Source organism: Carassius gibelio, chromosome A19 (assembly GCF_023724105.1).
Source record: "Carassius gibelio isolate Cgi1373 ecotype wild population from Czech Republic chromosome A19, carGib1.2-hapl.c, whole genome shotgun sequence".
Taxonomy (NCBI): Eukaryota; Metazoa; Chordata; class Actinopteri; order Cypriniformes; family Cyprinidae; genus Carassius; species Carassius gibelio.
The window spans coordinates 14,568,219-14,578,826 of record NC_068389.1 but is presented as its reverse complement, the minus strand read 5'-3'; the positions used below and the strand labels follow the sequence as shown (position 1 = coordinate 14,578,826).

The following is a 10,608-nucleotide window of genomic DNA, read 5'->3' as shown; positions in this document are numbered from 1 at the left end:
CCAAAGTACAGTTGTAAAGTTGCCTTTTGGGTAGAATAAAGATCCATGGGAAACCTATGAGCTTGAGCTGATAATCAAGCTCAAGGTAATAAAAAAAAATAAAATAATAATAATTAAAATTTTCCACTGATATGGATCTCCCGAAACTCTTGAGGGACCGCTTCACACTCGGGCTGGAACTGTGCAGAGAGATTTGCAATCCACTCTCAGTCTGAACATCACCTCGTCTTATATCGATTGGTTTTAGCGACAAGAGCTCAGGATCCCCGAGGTCCCCATTCACTCAAGACTATCTGTCATGGCTGCAGGTGGCTGAAAGATGTGCCTGTTTTTCTGCTCTTGTAGAATATCTGTTAAACAATCTGATCAGGTTGCACAGGAGTTGTTGTATTGCAGTGGATAGGCCCATGACAGATTTAGACAGGAGCATTGCCCATGACAAGAAGCAATATCCTCTTGAAAGGCAGATTATAAACATCTGCTAAAGTTTTCCTGCTAGGGCCATTGAATTTTATGTCCTCTGAATTGTCTTCTACTGTGTCATATTGAGAAGTGTGAGACAGGAAGTAATGGATATTATGAGCACGGCTTTCAGTTTCATGCTGATTGGATGAAGTGTATGCAATCCTTATGTTACATTTGTCTCATATCTGAAGCCCTTAGAAATTCTATATATATATATATATATATATATATATATATATATACTGTACACTTTCTTGATAGTCTGTTTACTTTCTCTTGTTACCATTTTTTTCAGAAATGTCAAGCATTATGAATGGCTGCCCTACATTCAAGCTTGAGGTTTTTAAGTGGTCAGTAAGAAACACAGATTGCCATCTCTGCACATACAACAGCTTCAACTCGGACCATTCCGAGCAGGGCTCGAACCAGCAGAGGTCAGCATGTAAGGTAGGCCCACTAACAAGGGTGCTAAAGACTGTAGCCTCTGGGATTAGTACACACACTAAAGTATGGTAAATGGACTGCATTTATATAGCGCTTTCAACAGACCACATGGCCATCCAAAGCGCTTTACAATTTGCCCCACATTCACCCATTCACACACTCATTCATACACCAACTGCGGTGTCAGCCATTCAAGGCGCCATCCAGCTCGTCTGGAGCAGCTGGGGTTAGGTGTCTTGCTCAAGGACACCTCGGGACTTGGTCAGGTGGAGCCGGGGATTGAACCACCAACCTTCCGGTTTGTAGACAACCTACATGAACCACTGAGCCACTGCCGCCCGTAAGTAACGCATGCTCATTGGATTTTTTTTTTTTTTTTTTTTTTTTTTTTTTTTTTTTTTTTTTTTTTTTTTTTTTTTTTTTTTTTTTTTTTTTTTTTTTTTTTTTTTTTTTTTTTTTTTTTACCTGTGGTGCCATTTCTGCAAAATTACATTAAAATGCTTGCAGGTTTCATAACACTTTCAAAGTGAAATGTCCAGTGAGTGGTGCTAAAAGCATGTTCAGTCTTACCCGAAAAAGATGAATATGAATCTGGCAGCATTTTATTACATTGGTTGTTGTACGTATTGCAGCACTTCAGAAATGAAATGTCCAGTGAGTGCCTCTAAAAGGACAATGCTCTATCACAAAAATATACTGCACTACCTACACCAGGGATTCCTCAAATCTGGCCCAAGAGATCCACTTTCCTGCGGAGTTTAGCTCTAACTCTAATCAAACACACCTGAGCATGCTGATCAACGTCTTCAGGATCATTAGAAAACCACAGATAGGTGGGTTTGATCAAGATTGGAGCTTCTCTGCAGTGCATTGGCCCTCCAGGACAAGATTTGAGGAACCCTGACCTACACTAAACCATATACTAAATATAACCTAGTGTTAACAAAACAATTTGTGACATAAAAACATTTTCAGTGGCAAAAATGCTTTATTTAGCTTCCTTCTACAAGTCTTTGACCTATTTTATTGTGACTCGTGTTTCATAGATGAGTGATCTGCATCTCAAGTGCACTGCTACACCAGGTGAGCTACCAAGAAAGTTCACCAATAAAAGTGTTTAGACGTCTTAACATAGTATTGTGTAAGGAACCACAAAATAAGTCTATTAATTGATTATCTGCTGTATAAAAAAAAATTTTTCCCCACCAAACTCTTAAATTTACATGGACAAATATTAAAATCTCTGCCCCTAGTTTTATATGAATGCTCCTGACTCACCAATTTTCTAAATATCTTGGAACCACATTATTGAAAATTCTATGTGTCATACCCATTTTAAAAAAAATATCACCCTTTTTTCCACAGTCAATATCTCAAACTCCTTAAAACTTTCACTATGTAAATTTGCCCTAGAATGTAGCCTACTTAAAAAATTATCCGAACTAATTTATTTTTAGCAATTAATTCTTCATAACTTGGGAACAACTACCATACCTTAATAACACTAGGGTTCATTTCACCTGGCGTGAAAATGCAGTAATGTGTATGTATTTGTATTGTTTGCAGTGGTGTAGCGCCAAGGCATGCAGGGAATGCAGGGCATGCAGGTGCATATGGCCCCAGGCAGTCTCGGGGCCTAATGAGCTGGGGGGAACTTTTAATTGAAATGAGGGAACAAATAGAGCCCTTCATCGGCCGGGCCCTTGTCCAACAACTTATGTGAATTCTCGGCCCAAGTCCGACTGGATACCTTGACTTCTTTTCTCTCTCTTCCCCATTACACAGTTATTAAAATAATGAAGTCTGGGTTTTTAATGATAAAGTGGTCATATTTGGTTTCATTTCTTTATTAAGTTAATTTAGAAATATGTTTAATTTAGAAATATGTAGAAAGACATTTTATGTTTGTAAAATAGTGAGCGCTTTGCAGGTTATGGAGGCGTCAGCATAATCACTTGCAATTATTCTTTTTTTTTTTTTTTTTACTAAAAATAAGCCGTCATTTTTGCTCATAAAGGTAAGAGTACATTAAGAAAATGTAGGCTGCAGTGTTGAACACAATATTTTTTTTAATTATTGCACAACACTGAAATATATGTATATTATATATTCTGTCTGCCAGCAATCTATCTATCCATCTGTCTGTTTTTCCGTCTGTCCATCCGTCTTTGATATTTTTCGTTTCTCAAGGATATCAAATTCAAAATAGCATCACTGGAAGATTCAGAAATGCTATAGAATCAAAACAAGGCTGGAGTCCAATATAAAATAGATAGCTGGTATCTCTCTCTCTCTCTCTATCTCTCGTATCCTCTGCTCCATCTCCTTTCCTCCTTGTTTTGCCTCTAAGCCCCAGATGATTGATAACTCTCTTTTTATCTTGTATCTGAAGTGATGGACAAGCTCAATGTTAATGCTTCCCTGAATGTCCAGACGTTTGGCCTAGCAGGACCCTGCCATGTCATGTCTTATTAATATCCCCTTTTCTGTCATGGCCTTTGTACACAGATTAGAAAGTAATTAACCTTTAAAGTCAGCTGCTGGCCCAACATTAACTATTTACAGTCGTGTGGGCCTTACAAGCTATAGCTCTCTTTCAGTCATGTCTTCTTGTTCTCTCTGCTTCCTGCTCCTAAGCACTTTTCCTTTGTTCCTCTACTCACTTTTTCAGGTGAAGAACTACCGAAAGAGTAAAACACAGAGCACCTAGCACTCCAAATCTGGGAGAAACTACCAACTACCTCGAAACCATTACATATAATGATATGTAGTGTAAAAGTGCCAAATATCTAGATATGTCTGACATTACTTGGTACAATTTTTCCACTCTTGTTTTATACTTATTTCACTGAAATGAACTAGACCTCTACCTTAAGCTATGAACATGAGTCAGTGGTTTACTAGATATGAAGTGAGTCGCTATCATACACTGACACAGCTCTTACTTACACTTTTATGAGAAACACTTAATAAATTAATTTGAACAGAATGACTTTGCAACTTGATTAATGAGACGATAAATTCTGCTTTGGTGTTTCACAATAATTGTTCCTTACTTACTTACTGTAGACTTTAGTTCCTCCCATGCTATGTAGCATCTCGGGCAGTAATCATTCTCCATCGACTTCGACCTTAGGCAAGAGCTTTGGCATCATCCCAAGCCGTGTTAAGCATCTTCAGATCTTGTAGCAACGTTCTTCGCCAAGTGTTCCTCATGGTCATTTGGTGCCAAGGGGGACACATTGCATAGCCGTCTTTGGGATTCAGTTGTTCTTAACACAAAGGATGTGGCCAAACAGTCGGAGTCTTCTATGGGCGACGTTGTTATGAAGTTTGCACGCACCACTCCTTCGAAGTACCTCTTCATTGGTGATGTGATCATGTAATCAGATCTTCAGAATTCAGCGTAGGCAACTCTGCTGGAAGACTTCAAGCCTGTTGTTGATGCCTTCCAAGTCTCACTGGTGGAGATGGCTGTCAGGACCACGATTGAGGTAAATAGGCGAAGCTTGATCTTCTTTGAGATGGACAGCGAGGACCAGATCTCGTCCACCTCGTGTTGCCATTCTGGGAGATCACACTATCCGGTGATCTTCTCTACTTTCTCCAATTCCTGTGACCCAACTGTGACTTCTAGAGTTGGGGTACTCGAACTTGGACTCGGACTCGAGTCCGGACTCGAGTCCAATTTTGAATGAACTCGGACTTGTCACGCACTCGGATGAATTTGTACTCGGACTTGACACGGACTTGAACATTTTGGACTCGGCAAATATTCCGAGTACAGTCGAGTCCGCGTCATGTGTAACAATAAAACCAGCATAAAATTGAAATGATAAATTAATGAATGTCGCCCCTTCTGTCATTTTACTGCACCACACCGGCAGGCAGAAGTCTCACGCTTGCAGACGAAACACACGCACCACTCACTGGATATCAATGTGGATTAGTGATGGGAAGTTCGATTCTTTTCCGCGAACCGGTTCTTTCGGACAGTTTGATTCAATAAACCGGTTGAAAAAAAAAAACAGTTCACGGGATACATAATCCATTGCGATGTATTTGTTATTAAATGAACTTACGTTTCGTCAGATTGCCCTTCATTCAAGCCCTCGGTTTACCCGCACTCATTACATTAGCACCAAATCAGTTCAGAATCAATCACCAAAACAATCAGTTCGGTTCAGACGCGCTGTGAGTCAGTTGGCTTCATGCTGAATCACGAATGCGCAGTATCATCAGCTCCTCGGTTCTCGAATCGGACGCGTCCGAAAGAAACGGTTTTCGGTTCAGTTTACTGATGATCTGAAAACTGATACAACCGGTTCTTGACTCGAGAACGAGAATCGCTCAAAACCCGGGTAGAAAAATCTGACAGGGTAGGATAAAATGTCAGGACACCGGCACATGCTGCAGTTCAGTATCATCAGCTGCTCTACTCGTGTTCATGTTCTGTTTACTACAAACTCAGTTTGTGAATCTGTCATCATTAACTATAAATACAGTACAGATATTTCATAAATCATCCCTTATTCATATTAAACATGGAGTCTTTAGAGTCTTAATTATTGTCCAACTTCCCTGAAAACCCCTTTGGCCCATACATAATCTACAATATACAGATTAGAAACATGTAGCCCCTATCTTAAAAAAAAAACGTATATAAATAAATATATATATATATATATATATATATATATATATATATATATATATATATTTATAGTTTTATCACACTTTCCGATGTTTAACAAAATACTTGAAAAATTACCGACTACCAAAGACAGCAGCAGCAACCAACAGATGCTGCACAGCTCAGCATTGCAGGATTTGCAAGACTAGATTTGACCAAACAAGCAATGCAACTTTATGATGCAAGTTCTCCAAGACAACAAGAAATTCATAATGTCATCATTAAGGATCTCCTCATTGGCTGCACTTTACCTCTGTCAAATGTGGGGGAGAGGCATTAAATAACTGAAATGTCATCTTTAACTGGAGGACAATATAGTGTGATACAATAATAAAATAGGTTCATTTGTATTTTCATGCACTTGTAATACAATAAAACCTTTGAAACCTTTTTTGATAGGAAACTAGTTCTGTTGACATAAAATAAAAATGTTCAATGGCAATGACTAGATGTAACAGTGGTATTTTTTTTTATTACATTTTTATATTGCCATTGGTTTAATGGGTTGAAAGGTTAAAATATTAATAGAATGTAAAAATGTACAATACCAATTTATAATCTTTTTTAATTTAATTACTTTCTGGACTCGGGCGGACTCGACTCGGACTCGGCCTTTAAGAACTCGGACTTGAGTCCAACTCGGCCCCTTTTGGACTCGGACTCGGACTTGGACTCGATGTTTGTGGACTTGGTCTTGACTCGTACTCGACAAAGGTGGACTCGGACCCAACTCTAGTGACTTCTCATGTCTGGGCCGTGTTGCTCATCTGTATGATCTTGGACTTCCTGGCGCTGATCCTGAGGCCAACTTTGCTTGCTTTTCCTTCCAGTGCAGTTGTGGCATGCTATAGTTTTGGTTAATCTTCTTGAGTTCTGACCAGTGGATGCCGGCCTATATGTATGCTCCAGCTGTCGAGGGCAATGAGGAAGAGGAAGCAGGACTGGGTGAATTCTTGCCTGACCCAAGTTCCAATCTCGAAGAAGTCTAAGTGTCCATTCTCTGTCTTAATGCAGCAGCTTGAGCATAAGTACTAAATTATATTGATTTTATTTCATTAAATCTGTCCTTTTAAACTAGGACAATCATCTCATAGTCAACTTGGAATCCTACAGAGACCAGTGTTTGTTTTGTTTCTTTAATTAGTTATTATTGCCTTTTTATATATTAAATAATAATGCAAGAACATATTTAATTATATACAGGTATTTCTCAATAAATTAGAATGTCGTGGAAAAGTTAATTTATTTCAGTAATTCAACTCAAATTGTGAATAAATTCAGTGCACACAGACTGTAGTTTAAGTCTTTGGCTCTTTCAATTGTGATGATTTTCACTCACATTTAACAAAAACCCACCAATTCACAATCTCAACAAATTAGAATACTTCATAAGACCAATAAAAAAATAAACTTTTTTAGTCAATTGTTGGCCTTCTGGAAAGTATGTTAATTTACTGTACATGTACTCAAAACTTGGTAGGGGCTCCTTTTGTTTTAATTACTGGCTCAATTCGGCGTGGCATGGAGTTGATCAGTTTTTGGCACTGCTGAGGTGGAAGCTCAGGTTTCTTAGACAGTGGCCTTCAGCTCATCTGCATTTTTTGGTCTCTTGTTTCTCATTTTCCTCTTGACAATACCCCCTAGATTATTTATGGGGTTCCGACACCATGGTCATTTAACCAACTTTTGGTGCTTTTGGCAGGTTGGTTATGCATCTTTTTCCTTCCACTCAACTTTTTGTTAACATGGTGGATACAGCACTCTGTGAACAGCCAGCTTCTTTGGCAATGAATGTTTGTGGCTTACCCTCCTTGTGAAGGGTGTCAATGATTGTTTTATGGACAACTGTCAGATCAGCAGTCTTTCCGATAATTGTTTAGCCTAGTGAACCAAACTGAGGCTCAGGAAACCTTTGCAGGTGTTTTGAGTTAATTGGCTGATTGGCATGTCACCATATTCTAATTTGTTGAGATAGTGAATTGGTTGGTTTTTGTTAAATGTGAGCCAAAATCATCACAGTTAAAATAACCAAAGACTTAAAATACTTCAGTCTGTGTGCATTGAATTTATTTAATACATGAGTTTCACAATTTGAGTTGAATTATTGAAATGAACTTTTTCATGACATCCTAATTTACTGAGAAGCATGTGCGTGTGTCTGTATATATATATATATATATATATATATATATATATATATATATATATATATATAATTTATTTTTTTGCATCCACACAGTGTTTAGATTAATTGCTTGGTCCCCAGCATCTATAAATTGAAAATCTTATTTGCCCTTCACACCCAGGTGCTACAGAGAAGCATGTTATTATCACTTTTATGACATGTGTAAAGGACATGTAGATCACTGTCCAACACACTTACACTTGCATTGCATTTATAGACATCCAAGAACATGCTGCTCAGGTGAGTTATACTTTTCATGGCAGAACTAATCAAATCCTGACCTCACACTAATACAGAGCATGATTAGAGCACATCAGTATGTAAATAAGCAGTACACACTTTGGTGCATTCTGAAGAACAGTCGATGCAGGTACTGTACCACCAAGCACATCTGGTCTTTTGTGTGCCTGAGAGCCTCCATCATGTTTCATACATAGCCTTAGGCCCTTACAACACAGGGAAAATACAGGAGGGGAGATGGTTATTTAGAGAGAGAAGAAATAAGAATGAGATACAATAAATGGATAGACACCCTCTAAAACTGGCCAGATGTTATAGAAACACTACATTCAGTCATGCCTTGTCCTTATTTTGTTTGTTTTGTTTTAATTTTACTCTAAAATGTAATTAAAATTGTCTAAATGATTTTAGTTTTTATATAAGTCAAAGTATTTCAAATTGTATTCCATTATATTCTGCAGTAAGATACAGTATGCATTTTTAATACACAGCACTGTGGGATACTTGATTCTAATTGGTCAGTCGCAACATTCAGAGTAAAACAACTGGTTAAAGCTGATAACACAAGCTCATCCAGGTAACTGAGCTGTACTTTTGCAAGTACTATTTTTCTTGTTGCCATTTTGTGACAATTGTTTTGTACACTGTAATGGATTATAAGATACAGCCTAACTAAAAACCTGGCAAGATTTTAAAACATTTTTAATCCATAATTATTTATGAGGTGAAATGTTGTGTAATACTTGTTATGACTGCACCATATCCCTTTAAAGGGTTACTCCATTCCTTACATTCCTTTGTCAACGGTCTCCTCTGTGTCACTCCATATAATCGTGCTGCGTATGCTCTTCTGTGTCATCCGCGCCACAAGGATGCGCTGTTTTTACATGTATTTAGCTTTGATTTGAAATAAAACAGCACATCCTTGTGGCCTCCAGGTTTTCATCCAAAATATCTTATGCTGCATTCCAGGCAGTTTTTGTGCCGGTAAATCACGACTTCAAACTACGACTCATGACTTTGTAGCATCCCAGGCAAGTCACGCCAAACTGCCTGAGCACAAAGAAATTGTAGCTAAATTATTACATTTATTGCAATGTTATATTGTCCTAAAGTCTATTTCTCAGCATGTACCACTAGCATAAACACTGCATCCCTAGGCAATATTATCCGTAGGGGCTGCCATAGTTGTTTCGTGGGCTATGTAACATCAGAGCTCGGAACTGGGTGTACATCGATCTATTACGAGTTCACGTGTGGGAAGTCACGGGTTTGACTGCCGTTCTGTTGCACTTTCTCCGGGTAAAAAACACGGGTTATGGTTTGCTTGGAACGCTGCATAAAGTTGTGTTCCAAAGACGAACAGAGCTTTTATGGGTTTGTAATGACACGAGGGTCAGTGATTAAAGGGGGGGTGAAATGCTCATTTTCACTCAATATCCTGTTAATCTTGAGTACCTATAGAGTAGTACTGCATCCTTCATAACTCCAAAAAGTCTTTAGTTTTATTATATTCATAAGAGAAAGATAGTCTGTACCGATTTTTCCCGGAAAAACACGAGCGCCTAGAGGCGTGACGTGTGGGCGGAGCTAAAGAATCACGAGCGCGAGTAGGATTTTGTGTTGAGCGAGTCTGGAAGCTGTGACACAGATCCAGAGGCTGAAATTTAACAAGAGCAGCATCAGCAAAGGCTTCTCTATGTGTACGTAACTGTATATATTTGCTTAGCGGTTTTGGAAAATGACTAAGTTCCACTTTGTCCTCTTTTTTTTTTTTTAAGCTGTACATGTGGAAAGTGCAGTTTGATGACAACATCGCATGTTGTTTACTTGATGTGCTTACACGCTGATAGCTAAGTTAACAACACAGAGATATTTGAAACAGTTTTACTCACCGCCTGCGGTTCCAACACATGATCGTGACCCTTTTTCGTTGGGATTGCATTATCCTTAAGAAATAAACGATGTGCAAATCCAGCGTCAACCTGGGCCTTGTTTGTAAAACAAGCATCTTCGAAATGCAGGGGAACAAACACAAACACTTGCACAACTCCGTTGATGCTCTGTAAAAATAAACTCCATCCACTGGTCCCTTAATGCTGTTTCTCTTTTGGTAATCTGTGCAGGGTTGTCTTGCCCTGGCAACCAAAAACACTCCTTTTGTGACATTTCGCGACGCTCTCGCTCTGATCAGTGATTGTCTGTGCACAGCCTCTCTCTGCTCTGCTATACGGGAGCGCGCGGTCTTCCGGCAGACGCGCCCTTAGCACCCATATAAGGAAATTCCGCTCCATCTAACGTCACACAGAGCCATACTCGAAAAAAACTTTCCGAAACTTGTGACAAACCGGAAGGAGTATTTTTGGAACAGAAATACTCCTTCAAACGTACAACTTAATTTTTGAAACTTTGTCCATGTTGAGCATGGGAATCCAACTCTTTAACAGTGTAAAAAACTCAGTATGCATGAAATAGCATTTCACCCCCCCCCCCCTTTAATGACAAAATTTTCATTTTAGGGTGGAGTATCCCTTTAATGAGCATTTAGTTTAAACTTTATGATCTTCACAAAAGATTTATG

The 10,608-nt window shown here is 38.7% G+C and overlaps 1 long non-coding RNA gene across 1 annotated transcript; it reads left to right on the top strand.

The window, feature by feature from the left end:
• Positions 1-1,788: 1,788 nt before the first annotated feature.
• Positions 1,789-2,731, top strand: LOC127935280 (uncharacterized). Its single transcript, XR_008148055.1, has 2 exons — positions 1,789-1,992; positions 2,476-2,731. It is a non-coding gene; the product is annotated as an uncharacterized LOC127935280 (long non-coding RNA).
• Positions 2,732-10,608: the final 7,877 nt, after the last annotated feature.